Source organism: Triturus cristatus, chromosome 2_2, assembly GCF_964204655.1.
Source record: "Triturus cristatus chromosome 2_2, aTriCri1.1, whole genome shotgun sequence".
NCBI classification, from domain to species: Eukaryota; Metazoa; Chordata; class Amphibia; order Caudata; family Salamandridae; genus Triturus; species Triturus cristatus.
In genome coordinates this window covers 1,218,087,366-1,218,109,360 of record NC_140582.1, presented here as the reverse complement: position 1 = coordinate 1,218,109,360, position 21,995 = coordinate 1,218,087,366, and the positions used below count along the sequence as shown (strand labels likewise).

Here is a 21,995-nt window from a genome sequence, read left to right as displayed (position 1 = left end):
CTTGGCAGTATTTCTCAATCAGGACGTGCCACACACATCAGGGCATGGCTTTCACCTACCCTGCACCCTGCCCACGGGGGTACCCAGGGCCTTCCTTAGTGGTGACTCACATGTAAGAAAAAAGGGAAGGTTGGGGCCTGGCAAGTGGGTGCACTTGCCAGGTCAAATTGGCAGTACTAAACTGCACACAGGCACTGTAATGGCAGGCCTGACACCTTAGTTCAAAGCTGCTTGTGGGGGTGGCACCATCAGTGCTGCAAGCCCACTAGCAGCATTTGGGTTACAGGCCCTGGGCACACACCGTGCACTGTACTAGGGACTTAATAGTAGACCAAATAAATCAATCATGGAAACACCAATCCATAATAACAATTTACACAGGGAGCACATGCATTTTGGCACTGAACAGCAGTGACAAAGTGCCCAAAGCATCTCGACCAGCAAAAACTAAAACTTTGCGGTCTGTTGCTGACTGAATTTGTGTCTTTCCCCAGGAACCTATGCCAATGGCTTTCTCCTGTTGTTGCTAATCGTCATAGTGCGTGTCTCATCGAAGTTGATGTTCAATCCATTTTTGTCAGAGTATTCCTGTACTGTATTAAGAAGGAGCTGTAAGCCTGCCTGAGTTTGGTTGACTAAGACTAGGTCATCTGCATACAGGAAGCTCAACAGTGCCAAACCCCCTTATTTCTGGGCGTGGGAGTTACAGGCATTGAGTGCCGGCGTCAGGTCGGCCAAGGGGAGATTGAACAAAGTGAGAGCAAGGACGCACCCCTGCTTCAACCCTTTGCTAGTTGGAATTCATCTTGAGTGATGTGTTCCTTCCCCCAACTTCACCTGCACCCATATATCCGTGTGAAGAGCGATTAGCAAGTTCAGCAAGGTTTGGGGAATCCCCCAGCATACCACTTTGTTGCAGAGCCTGGTCTTCTCCACATGGGCGAAAGCTGCCCTGAAGTCGATGAAGCATAGATACAGTGGCTGTGTTAAGGCTTTTGCCTTATCTATAAGAAGTGATATAGCCATGATATTAGTTGTCGTGCCGAAGGTTTTTGAGAACCCAGTTTGATTTAGGAGTATTATTGCTTTTTTCATTGCCCATGTCGAGAGTTCCTCCAAAAGTGCCCCTCCAAAATATTTTGCCCGGTTGTCGATGAGGCAACTAGTTTTTGGGCAGAGACCTGTTCTCGCTTTTATATATTGGAGATGTTAGCGAACCACTCTAGGAGGCCGGGATTATGCCGCAGAGCTCATTTCGGGGAAGAGTGGCTCCAGAGCTTCTGCTCAAAATTCCGCATTATGTTTAAAGATGGCTGGGGGAATGCCATTAAGACCCGGGCCCCTTCTCGGCTACCTTTGCTGATTCGGCGTCTAATTACTTCAGTTTGGGGTGAACTTGGGGAGTGCTATGGTCCGTTGATTGACAGAGGAGATGGTACTGGAGGGCTGCCGTTTATTGAAGAGGTGTTTAGATCCATGCTTGTTGGTATCATACTAACTGCCATGCCAGTAGATTCTGCAGGGCAGTGCTGGTGAAAGCGGTTCCCTAGATACGTTCACCAGATGTCTTCGGGTATGTGGAGGTGATTCCCACATGCAATGGGTGCATTAGCTTTTTGATCGTACCCCAGAATCATACGCTTTCATTATGCTTGATGTCTGCGAACAGCTTTATCCAGACCTCGTCCTCAGGTGCTCTGTTGGCCGCCCACTCCAGCTCTTCAGTGCTGTTTTTGCTGTTGAAATGGTGTTTGCAGAGCAATGCCCTCTCGGGGGCACCCGATGGACCTTAGTCTGCTATTTATTTCTCTTTTGAGTTGCCTACATTGGATTCATTGGACTCCATCTCATTAGATGTTTGAAGAGGGTTAGTGGTACAGCAAAAGATTCCCCAGACTGGTTGTGAAGGACTCCCACCCGACTATTTCACTTTCTGTGGGGACTCTATATGCCCGTAGGAGCGCCATTGTGGACTGAAATAGGTGCCCCTGAGACCCTTCGATTAAGATGTTCTGGATCATCCAGTAGGTCTATGCCAATTTTGGTCAAGCGACCCTGGTTATTTCTCCCATGCACCAGTATATCCCAGATTGCAGTTTGAGTTATCACAGCATCGTCTGATGAAGCGCCCAGCAGATATCAGTTCAAATCCCATGTAAGGACAATGTTCGCAGTTTCTCTTTTGCTTTTATATACTATGAGCGGATGTACTAGCTGTTGTGCGGCTTTTGGCTTTGCATTTCGGGTGAATACAAGTGTTGATGATTGTTATCTCAGTTGCCATATTTTGGAATGAGGAGGAGATTTTAACTGCATTTATGTTTGTCGTACTGGAGGGTAAAAGGCAAGCTGAAGCTGTACGGGCTATTGAAACGTGAGTTACAAGGCCACACTTTAATTGGCCATACTTTGCCCCCTTAAATCGCATTTTGCAATTCCCTAAATAGGAAATCGCAAATAGGGTTTTCCTCTTTGTGATTTCCAAAGCACAGATACAAAGCATTTCCTAAATGCAAAATGGTCGTTTACGAAACACTATTACCATCGACTCCAAGTCGATGTAATCATGTGCAATTTGAAACACGCATTTGCAATGCAATAAGTCTTGCATGACAGAAAGTTTGAGCTATTGGCGTTGCAAATAATTGCACCGCCAATAGCTCAAACTTTCAGTAATGTGCGACCTATTGCATTGCAAATGCTTGTTTAGCAATTGCTTGGGTAACGCGGCATCGCATTCCCACTTCTGCCATTTCTAAGCAGTGTAAATAACTTAGGGGCATATCAACAACAACCGGCGATAATTATCTCTAAGCGCACTTAGCGCTAGGATAATTAGCGCCGGCTAGCGTTGATTTTTATCGCTGAGATAGCGTGCTATTAGCAACGCTTATCTCAATAGCGATAAAAATCGTCACGCTAAGTGGCTAACGTGAGATTATCGCTGGAAACCCAGCGATAATCTCACGTTACCTTGTTGATAGGGACAGACAAACTTAGCCATGATATCCTCCTTCCATAGGATATCATGGCTAAGTCAGAAAAATACCAGACATAAAAAAGCAGCGTTAACCGAGGTTAGCGCTGCTTTTTTTGTCTCTAACAGGGTTAGCGACATTCTTGATAATAGGAGAAATGTCGCTTAACGACATTTCTCCTATTATTTTACTCTGGAACGCCCCCTTTGCATCTCATTAGAGATGCAAGGGAAAGCGTAGAGTAAAAGGGTGCTAACATGCCAATTTGCATGTTAGCACCCTGTTGTTGATAGGGCGCTAGTTTTATCTCTGCTTTTGAAAAGCAGAGATAAAACCCTTGTTGATATGCCCCTAAGTCCGAATAGGTTTGCTCTCATTCAGACTGATCACCGTATATCACACAGACGTCAGCAGAGGGCATTGGACTTTTGTGAGCTATGTGTTGGCATTATGGTCTGAATGAAGGTGCCTGATGCCTCAAAAAATGAAATCATAAATTACGGCGCAAGTGGTGGACTGTAAGATATTAAATAACTCAAGCTCCCTCCTAAAAACAGGGAACAGAACTAAAAGAAAGAAAAATTAACAACAGACTGAAAAAGCAGAACACAGACAGCGTAACAAACAAATGCACATACTTACTGTATCTTAACACTTTATTATTTTGAAATATTTACAAACGTTCTGGGATCACTTTTTAATGAACATGTACAATCAATCCTAAAGGTACAACGATATTTATAGATTTCGATGTAAAGCTCTTTCTGTTCATGCATCTGCTGAAATCACCCCCGAAAACACTGGACGCTCACACAAATGCAAATTAAAGCTCAGACTTTCACCCCGAACCAATTTAAAGCTCGGACTTTCACCCGAACCTAGTAATAGCTTTGCCTTCGTCCACACTCCTGTTTAACTGGGTCGGGGATACTCGCAGTGTGCTTGGATTCTACATGGACGAGGGAACGATGTGAGAGCGAGGATACACTGGCACTGAGGGAGGACATGAATAAGCCTCCTCTAAAGGTCAGGCAAAAGTGCGAGGCCCATCGTGATATTTGCTGCACAGACAAGCACTGTGCTGTGGCTTTAGCACCCATACACACAACCTCTAGTAATGCTGCCAGACTTTCAGTTTCATGCACAGGACTACATCAATCACCCCTGCAGTGCTTCTTAAAATAGACCAGTTAAACAGGGGCGTTGCCTGGTCAGTAAGATTGTGGGGTGGGGGTGGGGGAGGGGGCTTCAGATTTCCCAACAGTCACACTGGGACATCTTGTTAAAACACAATATATGAGAAGCAGGACAAGAGGGGTCTTAAGGGGCAGAGAGGAGGGTGGATTGATAGGGGCACTTAAGACACAACATTTCCCCAACTAATCAGCATCAGTAGGACCAGGATCCAGCAGTGCGACTGCTTAAAGAGTGGGGGTGCCCTCCTGAGACTAAACACTTTGCAGCTGCGAGGAGCGGGAGGAAAAAGGAAGCAGAGGGGAGAGGGATACGATTTCGGAGTTAGGTGAGCCAAACAGACTACACGTGTCTCTACATCACCTGAAATACTGTTGGACTTTTGTATGATGACTGCATAAAGTTGATCAATTTCATTGTACGGGATCATACTACTTATCAACGTAACAGATAACATAAGATAACCAATATGGCTATCAATGAAATTGAACTACTTATATGTTGTTTGAAAATGACTATAAAAAGTGTAGTTCATTTTACAGCACGAGATCCTCAGTGATTGCATTAGCCCACTAGGCTATGTTATCAAATGGTTAAAACAGGAGTCTCCAACATTTTCTGTAATAAAAGTTACTTATGTTTAATGAAAATCATCCTGAGTCACAAATAGTACATTTGTTATAATAACCACATCAGACAAGGTTACATTAGTGGGCATCATATGCACGATTACCTGCAGTGATCACCTCAGTGCATCAGGCACGGTTCCCAGCAGTAATGTAAAAAAAAAAAAAGTTCATAATATTAGTAGTAAGTCTCATCACATGATGTATCACTCAAATATTAGCTGTAAATATATTTTGAAAATTCAGTCATTTTTCCTCCAATCAGCAGCTTATTATTTCTAAAAAGACACATATTTGCATCTCAGCCACACTTATTTCAGTCATTTAACCCATCAAAATCCTCTAATTTAGAAAGACGGGCTGCTAATAAGAGAGCTACTTACAGGTAGCTGCAGAACTACTTGTAGCTCACAAACAACTCGCTGGAGAAGCTTGGGCTAAAACAACAGAACACATGATACATAAACCAAAAACTGACAACACTAAAAATATTCTAACAGATATAACATCAAGACACTTCTAATCAAATATCGGGAGCCTTTAACCACCAGGAAACAAACACAGAATCACAAGCAACATTCACAGGAGACTGATACCACACCAGGAGACTCAAAGCTTTAAACTTTGTACAGCTTCTGAGTACTCATAGCCTGCACACACCTACAGTGAGAAATCACTTGTTGTGTCCCGTCATCACAACGCTCACAAACTGAAGACACCTACAATTGGAGGCTACTCACAACACATTTGACATGGAGATCACTTGCAATGTTCACTGCATCTGAAGGACAGTAGAGAATACAAACCAAGTATATTTTATTTAGGTACACTCGAGCGGAGTCAGGTCTGACCAGCCTCCTAGGATTGCTGCAGAGGGACTGACTTCAGCAAGCATGGTGATACATTATGTACAATTCAGAACCAGCAAAGACACACCCTGACTGCAAATTTTCAGTTGGTAGCAGTTGAACAAAGGAGATACAGAAGGATGAGTTTCGATCCTGAGACCGGGCACATGCTATCTCAGTGCCAATGTCATTTTGCCTACGCCTGCCCCTCTAAAGGTGGGATCAGGCCTATCTAGCAGGAAAGGTATGTGTTAATAAGATGGGGCATTCATTAGTACAGTGAGGCCCAACCTTTGAGAAACAAAAACTATTGCAGCTGCTTTCAGCTGTGGCAGAGAGACAGAAGTTAGTTTCGATCATGGCACAAAATGGTGGCTGAATATAAAACGGTATCGCAAATGCTAACTTAAGACAGACAATGCATGAACAACAGAGCTAAAACATTTTTATTCGAACAGGCCCTCCTCTTAGCATTCGCTAAACCTTTATATTACTGCCTAGAAACAGATAACATATTGCAGGAATAAGAGCTACCACTACAAGTTGATGTGTGCATAGTCAATATTCAAAGATACCCTCATCAATCAGCATAATGTTGTTAATATTTTTCTGCAACATGAATCGCAGCATTAGTGTCATGGACTGTTATCTTTGGCTTAGATGTCAAAGCACTTACACAATAAGCGCAACCAGCCGGGAGGCAGTGTATGCCAAGGCAACATGTAAAGATAATACCAGCAACTGCAACCAAAAAGATAAGGATCTTCCAACCCCAAATTGTTAGCATATTCCAGAACCACCCTGATACTGTCCAAGTACCAGTCTCTTGATGTAGGTCTGATGATAGTCTGTGCAATGTTTGTATAGCCTTATACACACTGGGAGCATTGTCTGGTATGTAAACACAACAGCTACTGCCAATAACGCGACAGGCCCCTCCCCGATCGGCAAGGATGGCGTCTAACACCATCCTGTTTTGTAATGTGACGAGCCTCGTAGCCAGGAGCTCAGCAGTAATGTTTGTCAATATCCCAGCTGTTGTAATAATAACCCCTTCCACAACTCGCGTGAGCTGTCGAAGCTGGACACTATTAGCCATGGGGCCCCAGAAGGGTAGAGGACCCCTGCAGCATCATCAAACTGTTGCCAAGCATTAGCTGTCTGATCTATGTCCTCAGTGTCTACAATCCTCCGGGGCAAGTGTATGCTCCTACGTTGCAACCGATGATCTTTATGGTAATTGGATAGGGCAATATACACAGGGAGAAGAAGAAGGAAAGAAAGATAACATCTGCCAGACCATCCCCTCGGAAGCCAGAAATAAGCTTGGGATCCACAGACAAAATAGACATTCTGATGTAGGACCAAGGGCGGACTATTAAGCGTTGTCAGTTCATAAGTAAAATTGAATTTACTCCCCCCCCCCCCCACCTTTACCTCCCTGGTCCCCTGGCCATAGACACTAGATGTAGTGTTAACTATGGACACTGGCATGGGTTTGTCCTTGGTAACATTACGATCTTGGAAAGATTGGAAGTACTGGGATGTGTTGAAACTTGGAAAATCTGCAATTTCCATCCTAAGCCATGTTTTGTTCTGTATTTTATCATATATGCTCATACAAGATGTTGGGGATAGGGTACCAGACGTCCCATTTTCTTCTCGACCCAGGGGAGTAAACCTGTGATGAAACGTTATATACTGTACCACAGGCGAGAATCAACAGATGTCATAAACTGTGTAGATGATTGGAAATGATAGTGCACCATGACGAACAATTGAAACCACCCTTCACAACTCCCAATATATGACAATGGCAGAGACAACAAGTTATTGCTCTTATGAGTAACTGAGGGAAGCAATCCACAAACCCAACAATTTGTTGTGTTGGACACATCATGAACTTGATGTAACATTTGCATGAACACATTTTCTGTGTAAGTCTTTCTGTGTTCCCCTTTGTGAGGGGCCAAAGAAACAAACATATGCTCAGGGGAAGTGGGTGTTGCACCAATCAAGGAATGTACAGGGTGTTTCTCCTACAGGAACCACGCTATTCCAAGTACTGTTATCAATGCAATCGCAACTAACAGTCCGAAGACTATTTTACTCTTTGTGGATCAGTCATGCGCTAGTCGAAGTGATGCAAATGGCTGTTCTTCCTCCTCAATAGGCTGACCAAATGGATACATTATGAAAGAAGGAAAAAGAAATGCAATAAAACGGATGGCAATGGCAAGTGTTCCCAGTGTCCGTCAGAGCCTCACTGGTAGACTATTGTTCATCAACGTTGGCGCTCTTGAGCACTGGCGGTGGAGCTGCTCAGTCCTCGCTCTCGAGGAATCCCATGTCGTCCTGGTTAATGTAACCCCCCCCCCCAGCGGGAGCACATTCGATTTATCCTGTCCAATGTCAGAACAGTGCACCAATCTCGCCTCACTCTAAGCTAACACCGTTCGTACTACAGCAAAGTACACCCTGACTTGAACAGTCCATCCCTGACTAGTCTGACTTCTCCCTTGGTGTAGTGTCCTTCACCCATGGACGCACATTGTACCTGGTGATGCCAAGAACAGAGGGATCAACGAAGAGGGGCTCTTTAATGGCTCTGATTTCAGGGGGGACCTCTGCATTTAGTGCGTCGTGGTTCTCAGCATATGTTTGGGTTCATATAAGCTGAGCGTCACTGAAGGGGACAAACTGAGGTATCTTTTCTCCCTCAGCTTCCCCAATACTATCCCTCACCCATTGGTCATAGGGTAAGAGTAAGGGTACTCGGCGGCTGTGACTGGAATGTATCCAATTCTTTCGGTCAGCAACTTTCACTGCAGTCCTGGTAGTGAGGAGCACTTGCTCGGGCCCCTTCCAACGGGGCTCCAAGCACTTCTTCCGCTGAAAGTGTCACAGAAGCACCCATGCCCCTCCGGTACAGGCGTAAGCGATTCCTTTATCTGTTGGTGAAAAGAATGCACATTTTCAGTTAACTGGTACAGGTAATCTGTCAATAAAAGATACTCAATCTCTAAATACCTACGCAGGCTCGGGATGCCCCAGGCATTTGAAGGGCGTCGGAACACGACCTCGTAGGGTGACAATACTGTCCTAGAATGTGCTGTCGTTCTTGTGGACAAAAGGGCTTATGGTAAAGCATCTGGCCCCTGCAACCCTGTGATCTTTTGAATCTTAGCCAACTTCGGCTTGAGAGTACCTGCTGACTGGGGGTGATTTGCAGCATGAAACTTCTGTCTGATGGGTAGTCGTTCACAAACTAATTGGATAAGCTTGGCATTGAAATGACTTCCGTTGTCACTCCAGATCAAACGGGGCAAGCCAAAACGAGGAAAGAACTCCAGGAGTATCTTAGCAGTCGCAATGGCTGTATTTTCTTTAGTGGGGTAAGCCTCGACCCATTTACTAAACCCACAACCACCAACACATATTTCAAATTATTGGCCCTGTCCATTTCAATAAATTTCATTAGAAGGACCTCAATGGGAAAGTGGGTGGTGCAAAATTACCGGGTGGAGTAGGAATACCTTTGCCATGATTGTGCATCATGCACACCATGCAATATTTCACTAAATGTGTACCTGTCTTGGAGATGTTGTCATTTTGCCATACGGGGTTTAACAGCTTGGAAATACCCTTAGCACTGATATGGGCTGGGCCGTGGGCCATTTTCACAACAGGAAGAACATATGCATCTGGCAACATCCATCTCTGTTTCCCTGACTTGTCAAGCCAACATCCCTCATCATTCAATTTTACTGTACTTTCTTGCCATACTGCTAACTCCTCCATCATGGCCTCACTCTGTATCTCCTTCACATTTTCTAGTGTGTCCTCAAACATAGTGACCTCGGGGACCCACATTGCGGGACCTGCTACAAACATTCTTTTCATTTTAGTTTGGGCTGTCTCCTTAGCTGTCTGATCTGCAAATGCGTTCCCTTTGCCCACATTGTCAGTAATCTTTCTAGGAGTGCTGAACTTCATTATGGCCAATTTCCAAGGAAGTGTCAAAGCGGACAGAAGCCTATATATAAGAGGACCATGCTGAATGCGTGTTCCATGGGCAGTAAGGAACCCTCTCTCTGCCCAGAGCCGCCCAATTATGGCCTCCCCGAAGGCTTACTTGCTGTCAGTATAAATATTAACAACCAGTCCCTTGCTCAATTCACAAGCACAAATAAGGACGATTAACTCAGCTGCCTGGGCGGACTGATAAGGAAATCGTGATGTTTCAAGTACCGTTTGCAGTGTAGTAATTGTGTATGCTGCAGTGGTGGTGCCATCTGGTAATTAGAAACAAGAGCCATTGACATATAGATCCCCTTGGGGGTCATATAAGGAAACATTAGTCAGGTCTACCCGTCCTTTCGTCTCTTCTTCCGTTCGGAAGATACAATCATGTATGTCAATCTCCTCATTCTCAGAAGGGAGGGGTAGTAAGGTTGCTGGATGCAGATTGGCACAGCGTTTGATGCTCTTAGCCTGTCAGATGGGCACTGGTGAGGTGCTGTGTCCTTGTCTTATTCAAAAGTGTATCCACAGCATGGGGTACCATAACTGTGGGGTGAGTATCGAGTACGAGTCCCGCCAATTGTCTTATTGAGATGGCCACAGCCACGACCACTCTTAGACAGCTCGGAAGGCTCAGGTGACAGGGTCAAGTACAGCAGAGAAATAAGCACAAGGTCGTTGCTTACCCCTGAACTTTTGTGTTAAAACAAAAAGCGCACAACCACCCAGCTCATGGACGTACAACAAAAAGCATTTGGCATAATTTGTGGTACCAACTACTGGAGCCAAGCAAAGCGCAGTTTTCAATTGCTCAAAAGACTGCTGACACTCTGGCGTCCAAGGCAGAGGTTCATGCACATCTTTTAGTGATAGCGCAAGCATGGGCTTAATAAGCAACGAGTAGCCAGGTATCCACTTCCTGCAATAGGAAGTGATACCTTTGAAAGCACGCACATCTTTTTGAGTTTGCGGGACAGGCATTTTAACAATGGTACTGATGCATTCAGGTGTTAATCTCCTACCCTCCTATGACAGTAGGTGACCTAAATAGGTGATCTCCTGTCGACAATACTGAAATTTGAAAAGAGATACCTTATGAACTTGGTCAGCTAAATGGAGTAACAATTTAACCATACTATCTTGCAACCTTGTTCTGTGTCTGAGGTGATGAGCAGGTCGTCGACATATTGGAGCAAAACATTACCTGTAGGGAGTGACAAGTAATCCAGCTTACCTTTCAATGCCTGACTATAAATACTCTGACTCTCTGTATAGCCTTGGAGAGCGCAATAGAATCTAAAATTTCTACCAGCTAGGGTGAACCGGAACAGATACCTGCTGTCAGGATAAATGAGGATGCTGGAGAAGGCATTTTTCAAGTCTATGACATAAAAGAATTTAGCAGGAAAAGGAATCATTGTCAAGAGTGTTGTAATGTCAGGGAGCACTGGAAACTAGGGAATCACTATTTTGTTAACTTCACACAAGTCAATCACAAAACGATAAACATCTGAATGATAATCAGAGGAACCCGAAGGTGTCCTTTTGAGGATAGGAAGAATAGGGCTATTAAAAACATTAACATTCATCTCCTCAACCACTCCTTTCTCAATCAAATCCTATACAATTTTTACCAAAGTTCACTCACCTGTCTGTGGTATCTTATACTGAGGAATACGGGGTAAAATAGCACCTTCCTGGGCACGAAGCGAAACAGGCGATATCTGAAACAAATCCACATCTGTGTAGCACGTTGCCCACAGTATGGTTGGCACATCGTTAAATTCGGCAGGGAGCGGCGCATCTTTGGACAGACACTGCTTAGCGCATACCACACTAGGACCTGTCATCATATAGACACCTGCTGGGGATTAATAAATCGTAACATGCAATTATTTCAACAACTCCAAACCCATTACATTTTCTCCACAATTAGATGTCAACAAAAATAGCGAATCCACAGTGAAAGGCCCAATAGTCAATGCAAAAGGCTTTGAAAAGGGGCTCACAATTGGTACACCAGAAAATCCCACCAAAACATTATTATGGCTAGACAGAGCCACCCCAGGGACAAAGGAACGAGCAATAGAGCTATTTGTTGCACCGGTATCCACCAATTACTCCTTAGTTGAACCATGCACATCCACAGTAATGTATGGACCTTGTTGGTCTACAGGTATTAAAACTGGTCCCTCACCCTGCCCCTGGCTGTCCTAGCTGTAAGACATTGTGGTCATCTCATCCGTATCATAGTCATAATGATAATATTCTTTGCCCCGAGGGTCGCCAAAGTAGTTCTAAAGTTCTAATCAGTATGACCCTGAGATGCTACAGCGTTCTGAGCCCTGTCCTGGCCAACATCTTCACGACCCCGTCCCCGTGACCCTTGCCTTCTTGGGACCGCCACCTTCTGGAGAAGCACCGGACACTCACCCCACCAGTGTCCCTCCTCTTTACAGTATGCACACTGATTCGCTTCCAATGGTGCAGTATTAATGGGTCAGCTAGTGCGTGGAAGCTGCTGGGACATACCACCTCGTCCTCTACCATTCCCTCTAGAAGCCTGCTATAACAACAACTTTTTCTTCAAATCTTTGTGCTTTTTTTCCATCTTCTACTTCTCCTCATTTTCCATGTGCTCATAATACAGAGCCATATTCAAAATAACGGAAGGGGAGGAAGTGGACCAGGTGCCCTCAGACGCCTGCAATTGAGTCAAAATCTCAGGAAGCAAATTGGAAATGAAGCTATTAACAAACAGCTGCAAACCATCTTCGACTGCCATATCCTGCACACTATAGTCTAAGAACACCCCCTCAAACTGAGTGAAAAAGTCTGACACACTCTCATGCTTCTCTGGCGGCAAGCCGATAGTTTGTCTCAATCAACTATCCTGGGAGGGATGATACAATGCATATACGTGATAATGCGGCCAGGCAAAGCAAGTATCTCGGCCCTAGGCTTATCACCTGGCTTCCATTCCTGATCCCAGGCTTTAATTTGATCCCAGGTACCACCCAATTCCTCAACATGGTCCTGCGTATGTACTTGTCTCCAAATATCAACCGGAACTAATAAACCAAAGAACATTTCAATATCAGCAAACGCCATCACTGTCAAAGAGGCAGCTTCAGTCAGCTCTTTATAATAAGTGGTGGGATTTTTCCCAGGGTCAGGTAACTGAGTCTTAAGGGACAAAACTTTGCTCCTTTTCCATGGGGTATAAACCCACTATTCTTGGAAACGGGCCCCTACCCTCGGCCTAGTAACATGATCTTGTTGATCCCTTACCTCCGGTATCTCTGGATGATAGATGGGATGAACCTCTCGCATCGGAAACTGGGTTACCGGGGTGGGGCTCTTCTCGAGCAGTCTCTTCCGGTAAGCAACCAACGTCGCAACATTAGCAAAAACACGAGCAGGCTCCATATCAGTAACATACACATGGTCCCTAATATCGTACATGATCTGTGGCGCTGTACACTTGAAATGCTGCTCCCACAGACCGATCAAAGTAGCCGACATATGCTTAAGGGCATGTTGTTGTACAAAAGGCTCATAATCGTTCATGACACTCCACACATCTTTCACACCATAAATGGGGTTACGAGCCCACTGCATGGCCTGATTAGCCATCACCTCTTTCTCTGCATCTCCCACATCAGTTTGAACCAACGTCCGTCCCATACGTTTCTTAAATGTCGTTCAATCTCCATCCTCAGGGCCGCATACCAGTGTCCCACTACTCACTGATGTCGGGGAATGAAGGAACACAGTGGGAGCAACAACAGAGGAAGCGGGCACTAACGTCGTTGTCGGCTGCGTCGTGGGTGTAAGAGCCGGAGAGAGAGAAACCGAAGCAATAGGTGTAGCAGGAGCACAAACAGTCACAGTCGCCACAGACTGCAAAGGCAAAGAAAGGACAGGAGGTGCTGTAGCCAAGGCAGTCTGATCGACAATAACAGAGGCAGAAACAGCAGAGACAGAAGAACCAGGCAGCTGGGCCTGGGAGGGAAGAGGGGGATATATCCTCTGCGGGGCATATGGTGGCGGGTATCTAACAATTGCTCCACAAACAAATCATTTTCTTCTTGGGCCACACAGGATTTATCAATTTGCAGTCGCAATCTCCTAACTGCACGTTCAATCCCTTGCTTTTCTCGATCATGAGCTACAGCTTACTGAGTCAATGTTTGCATTCTCCCCTTCCAGGCCTCTTTCTCTGCTTTCATTCACCTCTGTTTAGCCTCTTTTTTCATGTCCTGAGGGATTCAAACATAGACTGCCTACTCCATTTTGTAAATAATTTCTCCCGTAAAAAGGCAATTTTCTCTTCATCAAAAGTGCCCGTCAGCAGCCACTGCAGCTCGGCATTGTCCCTTGTATATTTGTGCCATAACATATTAAACATAATAGGGCCAAGGTCATGCTTCTCATACAGATCAAAATTCCAGAGTCGCTGGCTGACTTTCTTCCAGTCGGGCATCAGCAGAACAACAACGACAACAAGAAACCGAAAAACGACTAAACACCGGCATTTTCAAAAGCAAGCAAAATGTATGTTGCCGGGCAAAGTGTTCACAAACACTTTGTATCCAAACTGATCCTCAGACCATACCCAATGCAAACCAAAATCGGTCCTCAGACCGTACCAAAGAAAAATCAAAATATTCACAAAGAACGAAAACAAACTCAGCTGGTGCAACCAAGTCAAACGATTTTATTCTCCACTGCTGACTCTTCGGACCAAACGGTCAGATCCAAGGGTTTCACCATTCAGGACCCCAGTCGGGATGACCACTGGGCGAGGCACCGACTGGTCAGACAGACGGGGCAGCTACAAGTTCAGGAAATCTGTCGTGCAGGGATCCCTGGTCCATCCGTCTGACTGAACGATGGCCCCGACCTCCTCACCCGTCCGGGGGCGAGGATGGGTCACCCGATGGGGTCCCTGTTCATGCGCCAACTGATGGAAGTGACCCAACTAGGGCCACCTGGGTTATTCGCGACCATCTCTCAGGCTTCCATACAAATGAAGAGTCGGTCAAACAGTAGAGAATACAAACCAAGTATATTTTATTCTGGTTCACTCAAGCGGAGTCCGGTCTGACCAGCCTCCTAGGATTGCTGCAGAGGGACTGACTTCAGCAAGCATGGTGATACATTATGTACAATTCAGAACCAGCAAAGACACACCCTGACTGCAAATTTCCAGTTGGTAGCAGTTGAACAAAGGGGATACAGAAGGATGAGTTTTAATCCTGAGACGGCACATGCTATCTCAGTGCCAATGTCATTCTGCCTGAGCCTGCCGCCCTAAGGGTGGGATCAGGCCTATCTAGTGGGAAAGGTATGCGTTAATAAGATGAGGCATTCATTTGTACAGCGAGGCCCAACCTTGGAGAAACTAAAATTATTGCAGCTACTTTCAGCTGGGGCAGAGAGAAAGAAGTTAGTTTTGATAATGGCACAAAATGGCGGCTGAATATAAAATGTTGCCGCGAATGCTAACTTAAGACATACAATTAATGAACAACACAGCTAAAACATTTTTATTCCAACACATCACAGCAGTCACATCCAGCAATCAATCAATCAATCAAACAATTTGTAAAGCACACTACATACCCGCAAGGGTTTCAAGTCGCTGAGGGTGGGGAGAAGGTGGTGCTGTTGCTACTGGTCGAACAGCTATGTCTTGAGTTCTCTCCTGAAGGTTAGAAGGTCTTTGGTTTGTCGTAGGATGAGGGGGAGGGTGTTCTAGGTCTTGGTGGCGCGGTGGGAAAAGGATTTGCCTCCGGCTGTGGTTCTACAGAAGCGTGGGAGAGGTCTGCAGAGCGGAGTTTCCTGTTGGGTACGTAGAAGGAGAGTCGACTGTTGAGATAGGCTGGGCCGGTCTTGTGGAGTGCCTTGTGTGCGTGGATCAGGAGCTTGAAGGAGATTCTTTTGTCGACAGGGAGCCAGTGCATGTTCCTCAGGTGGGGGGTGATGTGGTCGCGGCGCGGGATGTCGAGGATCAGGCGTGCAGAGGCATTCTGGATTCTTTGCAGTCTGTTGATGAGCTTGGTCGGGGCTCCGGCGTAGAGGGCGTTTGCGTAGTGGAGTCTGCTGCTGACTAGGGCCTGGTTGACTGTTTTCCTTGTGTCTGTTGGGATCCATCTGTAGATCTTGCGGAGCATACGGAGGGTGTTGAAGCAGGTGGAGGAGACAGCGTTGACTTGTTTGGTCATGGTGAGTTTCGAGTCGAGGATGACTCCCAGGTTGCGTGCGTGGTTGGTGGGTGCGGGGGGTGTCCCCAGCGATGCGGGCCACCAGGAGTCGTCCCATGCTGAGGGGTTGGGCCCGAGGATGAGGATCTCCGTCTTGTCTGTGTTCAGCTTAAGGCGGTTATCCTCCATCCAGTCAGCGATGGCCTTTATTCCCTGGTGGAGTTAGGATTTGGCGGTGAGGTGGTCCTTGGTGAGGGAGAGGATCAGTTGCGTGTTGTCGGCGTAGGAGATTATGTTGAGCTCGTGATGTCGGGCGATGCGTGCGAGAGGCGCCATGTAGATGTTGAACTGCGTCGGGCTGAGGGAGGATCCCTGTGGGACGCGGCAGATGATCTCGGAGGCTTCGGATCAGAACAGGGGGCGGCGGACTGTGCCGGAGAGGAAGGAAGAGGTCCAGGGCCTTGTCTTGGATCCCTGCGCCGTGGAGTCGTGTGCGTAGTGCGCGGTGGCAGACGGTGTCGAAGGCGGCGGAGAGGTCCAGAAGGATGAGGGCCGCCGTCTCGCCGTTGTCCAGTAGGATCCTGATGTCGTCTGTGGCGGCGATGAGGGCGGTCTCGGTGCTGTGGTTGCTGCGGAATCCTGACTGGGAGGGGTCCAGGATGCTGTTGTCTTCGAAGTAGCGGGTGAGCTGGATGTTGACTATCTTCTCGATGACCTTAGCTGGGAATGGAAGCAGGGAAATGGGCCGGATGTTTTTCAGTTCGCTCGGGTCCGCCTTGGGTTTCTTCAGTAGGGCGTTGATCTCGGCGTGTTTCCAGCTTTCAGTGAAGGTCGTGGTCTCGAAGGAGAGGTTGATGATGTTGCGTAGGTGGGGTGCGTTGGAGCTGCCGGCTTTGTTGAAGATGTGGTGTGGAAAAGGGTCAGACGGTGAGCCGGAGTGGATTGTGCCCATGGTCTTGATTGTGTCTTCGATGCTCACGTTGGTCCAGGTTGTCAGGGAGTCGTAGTCGGTGGGGTGTGGTGGTTCCGGCGTGTTGGGGCCTGTTAGGGTCGTCCGGGGGTTGAAGCTCTCGTGGATGTCGGCGATCTTGCGGTAGAAGAAGGTGGCAAGGGAGTCGCACAGGGCTTGCAACGGCAGGATGTCGTTGGCGTTGGAGCTGGGGTTGGAGAGTTCCTTCACGACGTTGAAGAGCTCCTTGCTGTTGTGTGCGTTGTTGTCGAGGCGGTCTTTGAAGGAGGTCCTCTTGGCGGTCCTGATGAGGTGGTGGTGGTTGCGGATGGCGTCTTTGTGGGCTGCACGGCTGCCCGGCGACTTCTCGCTGTGCCATATGTTCTCCAACTTCCGGCAGGTGCGCTTTGATGCTAGGAGTTCGGGGTGAACCAGTTGGCTCTCTTGCTGGTGTCTTTGAAGGTCTGTTTTGTCAGCGGGGCTAAGGTGTTGGCGCAGTCGTCCATCCATCGTCTGAGGGTGCGCGCACCATCGTCGGGGTTGGAGGGGTTGGTCGGTGGGTTGAGTGCGAGGTTTGTCTGTAGTTGTACTTCGGTGATTTTGCCCCAGCAGCGACGGGGGATCTGTAGGGTGCGGTGATGTGCGACGGGTTTCCGGAAGGTGAAGTGGATGCAGTGGTGGTTGGTTCAGGTGGGTTCGGAAACGTGGCTGAAGGAGACATGTGGGCTTGAGGAGAAGATGGCGTCGAGCGTGTGTCCAGCGATGTGGGTCGGCGACGTGACGAGCTGTTCCAGTCCGAGGTTGGCGAGGTTGTCTATCAGGGTGGAGGAGTTGCTGTCATTGTTGTTCTCCAGATGGAAGTTCAGGTCTCTGAGGAGGATGTAGTCGGTGGAGGTCAGTGCGTGCGTGCTGATGAAGTCGGCGATGGCGTCGCAGAATTGTGGTCAGGGTCCGGGTGGTCTGTAGACGAGGGTGCATCTTAGGGTGGTCTTGGGGTCCGTGTGGATCTGGAAGTGCATGTGTTCAGCGGTGCTGAGAGTGTCATCGGTGTTTGTTGAGACCCTGATGGTCTTCTTGTGGACGATGGCGATTCCTCCTCCGACTCCGTTGGTGCGGTCTCTGCGGGCGATCTTGTATCCGTCATGGATGGCTATGGCGATGTCTGGAGAGGAGGCTTCATTCATCCAGGTCTCGGTCAGGAAGGTGACGACTGGAGATGCGGTGTCGAGTAGGTCACAGAGCTCGACGGCGTGTTTGCGTGCGGAGCGGGTGTTGATCAGGATGCATCGGAGCTGGTTGTGTTTTGTCGTGGCCGGTGTATCTTGGTCTTCGATGCAGGAGAAGCTGCAGTTCTGGCAGGCGAAGTGACCGTGGGTGCGCTTCGGGGTGGCCCTGCAGCAGGTGGGGGTTCATCCTGGGTTGAGAGCGATGAGGGTACTGGCGTCGTATCGGAGGCGGTCTTCACAGCTGGTGTGGGGGCCAGGGGTTCTGGCACTGGGCGCGGTCCAGGCGTGGACAGGCGCAGACGGGCTTGCCTTAGGCGTGCCAGAGGCGCGGCCGCCATTTTAAGGGGAGTTGGGAGGGAGGAGCAGCTAGGTGGCAGGGGGCAGCGAATGGGCGTGGGGGTGCGGGGCTGCAAGGGATGCAGCGGCGGGAACGGGAGCGGCGCGAGCAGGCACAACAGAGGGCACAGAAGGCAAAGTGGGCAGCGGGGCACAGAGGAGCAAAGGGGCACACAAGGACGGGGCACAGAAGGCAAGTGGGCAGCGGGGCACAGAGGAGCAAAAAGGCACACAAGAATGGGGCACAGAAGGCAAGTGGGCAGCAGGGCACAGAGGCGCAAAGGGGCACACAAGAACGGGGCACAGAAGGCAAGTGGGCAGCGGGGCACAGAGGAGCAAAAAGACACACAAGAACGGGGCACAGAAGGCAAGTGGGCAGCGGGGCACAGAGGAGCAAAAAGGCACACAAGAACGGGGCACAGAAGGCAAGTGGGCAGCGGGGCACAGAGGAGCAAAAAGGCACACAAGAACGAGGCACAGAAGGCAAGTGGGCAGCAGGGCACAGAGGAGCAAAAGGGCACGGAGACACTCAGAGAGCGTAGGTGGAGCTGCAGCGGGGGGAGTGACCTACCTGGCAAGGTCAAGGGTCGCAGCAGAAACCTACTACAGCAAGGCTATCTCAGGACTCAAAGTATCACAGCATCACTACACCCTGCAGGCATTTACAAGACCATGACACCCACTTAAGCCATGCGGACACTTACAAGACTATGACACCCTCTTAAAACATGCAGACTCTTACAGAGCCAAGAAAGTCACAACATCAAAACAGTCACAACCTGCAGACATCTACAACTCCAGGATACTCACAGTATCACGGAATCCCACACCTTGGGGGCACTTAAAATCCATAACACCCTCATAAAACATGCAGACTGTGGAGTTATCTTCATGTCATGGAACTCTCAGCATGTTGCTAGGTTAGAATGTTATGCTTTGTTAGTTACTGGATTTCCTATGAGCTGTGAAGCAGAGCTGGAGGTACCTGCTGTTGCTCTTCAATAAAGATACCCTGTCTTCACCAATTGCGTGGAAAGTGGATTTTTACATTGGTGATTAGTTAATCTGAGCAGGGGGCATATAATCTGTACCTCCACCCCTGCATAAATATACTACTAAGGAACCAATACAATTACTTCAATGTGAGTACTTTACCTTCCTCTACTGCCTACTTGTTGTCACCTCTACAATTTTAATGGAACAACAATTTGAATAACTCTTTCTGGACCGGCTTCATAGCGTGTGCTGTGCCTTATTGGAGTTGTGATTACTGTGGAATATTGAACTCTGTGCCACTTTAAGCACTACAGTGTGGAGATTGCAGATTGGAAATTTCCCGAAAACTTTAGCGATGCAGCAGTTCTATTTTTGAGACTGTATCTAAGACATGGCACTCTCACAGTGCATACTACGCTAACTTGCCTTACATGAGTCATTCTTTATCAACGTTCACCCGTTGTTCTGTTTGCTGAGTGACCTTGCATGTGCCTGGCTGTTTGCTTTGAGGATTATAAGGATTCATTACTGTGACAGACGGAGTTAACAGTCTGTCAACGGTCTAATTGAAAGTAAACAGCTTCAACTCTCGAGTCCACTGCTGCGACAGACACAGTTGAAACGCACTAATTGAAGGTAAACAGTTTCAAAAAACGCTTACTGCTGTTCTTGACTCGTGGTGCCTTCACATTCCTCGCCTACGCTCCCACTGCTGTTGTTTGCTCATCATGTCTCTGTGCACGTTTTTCAGGGTCAATTTCCCTGAGAAAATCGACGTAAACTTCACATTCTGGCGGCCATTTTGAAACCTTGGGAAGATTTCCCTAATTTGACATTGAGGCACGTCGTTCTTCTTTCATTCAACGGAGCCGTAAGCAATTCAAAATAATTAAGTTTTATTTTCAAACAACACATCGCATTGACAACACGGGACTGAACTATTATAGCAACGTATTAAATTAACAATGATTTTAATAAGAACTGGATTAAACATCTCTTCAAGCAAGTCTCAAAGAATAACTTGGTTTGTTATTTTATGGTTCTTATTTTGATTTGTTATCTTAGTTTGTTATTTCATATAACATTTATATTTTACAGGTGGGACTATTCAGTTGTTTTTAATTGTACTATATTACATGTATCAATATTTGACATGGCAGGGTTATCTGCACCACCTACTTTTCTTCCGACTCCAGGTGAAATCTGCTGTTCTCTGGAAAGATTGGAAGAAGTTATTCTTAACTTACATTCTCGCCACAGGTGCAGATAAGTATGGTCCTGTGCGTAGGCAAGCGATTCTACTTCACCACTTAGGGGTTGAAGGGCGGCGCTTATACAAGGATCTTCCTGAAATTTCCTTAGGAATGAGGGATGGTCAACCTAACAATGTGTATGAAATGACTATGCAAATGCTGGATTTGAGATTCACTACTAAAGTCAATGTTGTATTGGAAAGACATTAGTTCTTTTGTCGTAAACAAAAAATTGATGAAGATATTGCAACTTATGTTGCTGCGTTACGTGGTCTTTCATTGACTTGTCGCTTTGAGGGTTTGGCGGATTCACTCATATGTGACCAAATTATGAGGTGTACTAATAATAAAAGAGTGCGAGAGAAATTGCTTATTAAAGACCCAACTTTAGAGGAGGCAATTCAAATAGCTAAGGGTCTAGAGCATACTGATTTATGGATAAAGGAGATGGAAAATTGTAGCAATCACACAATGTCTAAAGAACAGGTTGTCAAGGGTGCAGAAACTCAAGCAGGATGCGTAGATGAAACAAAAGTAACAAGTTCATCTACAAAATATACCAATAAGGTCCCTAACAAATTTAGCGATATTGCTCGCGCAAATAATGCTGCTTCCAATAAACTCCCTAGCAAGTTTAATGGTACTGCTCATGCTAACATTGCTGTTTCAGGAACTGGTTGGAGAAATATGAAATGTTATTGTTGTGGTGCTCCTTGGCACATAGCTTCTAGTCCTAGATGTATGGGCAGGAATGCGTTGTGTAGAGCTTGTGGGAAGAGAGAACACCTTGCCAAAGTGTGTAGGACGAAAAATCAAATACGAGAAGTGGATGACATATGTGAGAATGTTCAGGAGCTTATGTTATGTGTTGATGGATTAGATCTTGGATTAGATCATGATCATACCATTTTAGAATGTGATATAGTTAAAGAAAGCACATCGTTGTTAAGTAAGCCTCATTGTATCATAAATTTAGATGGACATAACGTTACTATGTTAGTAGATTCAGGTAGTCTATACACATTGTTGGCTATGGAGATGTACTCTAAGATCTGGGAACATGAGGCAGATGTCAAATGTTGGGACAAGCCTGACATTAAAGCTGTGGGATATGGTGGAAAAACGATTGATATTTTAGGATTGAAATGGATGGTGATTTCGTTTTCTGGGAAAAGAGTGTATGGACGAGTGTATTTGACTAATCAAGGATCCACCTTGCTAGGGTGGCGACACCAAAAAGATCTTAATATAATTCGAAATCCTAATGCAAAAGAGCCTATTATTTCCACAGTGAAACATGATGTCGAGACAACGTATCAGTCGAGTCTGATAGAAAAGTACCCACAAGTCTTTTCTG

General features: G+C 46.7%; 1 long non-coding RNA gene across 1 annotated transcript; it reads right to left on the bottom strand.

Annotated features, from left to right (window-relative positions):
• Positions 1–5,599: 5,599 nt before the first annotated feature.
• LOC146863423 (uncharacterized) lies at positions 5,600–20,115 on the bottom strand. Its single transcript, XR_014978255.1, has 3 exons — positions 20,047–20,115; positions 11,318–11,533; positions 5,600–8,597 (listed from the first exon to the last, which is right to left on the bottom strand). It is a non-coding gene; the product is annotated as an uncharacterized LOC146863423 (long non-coding RNA).
• Between the last annotated feature and the right edge of the window lie 1,880 nt (positions 20,116–21,995).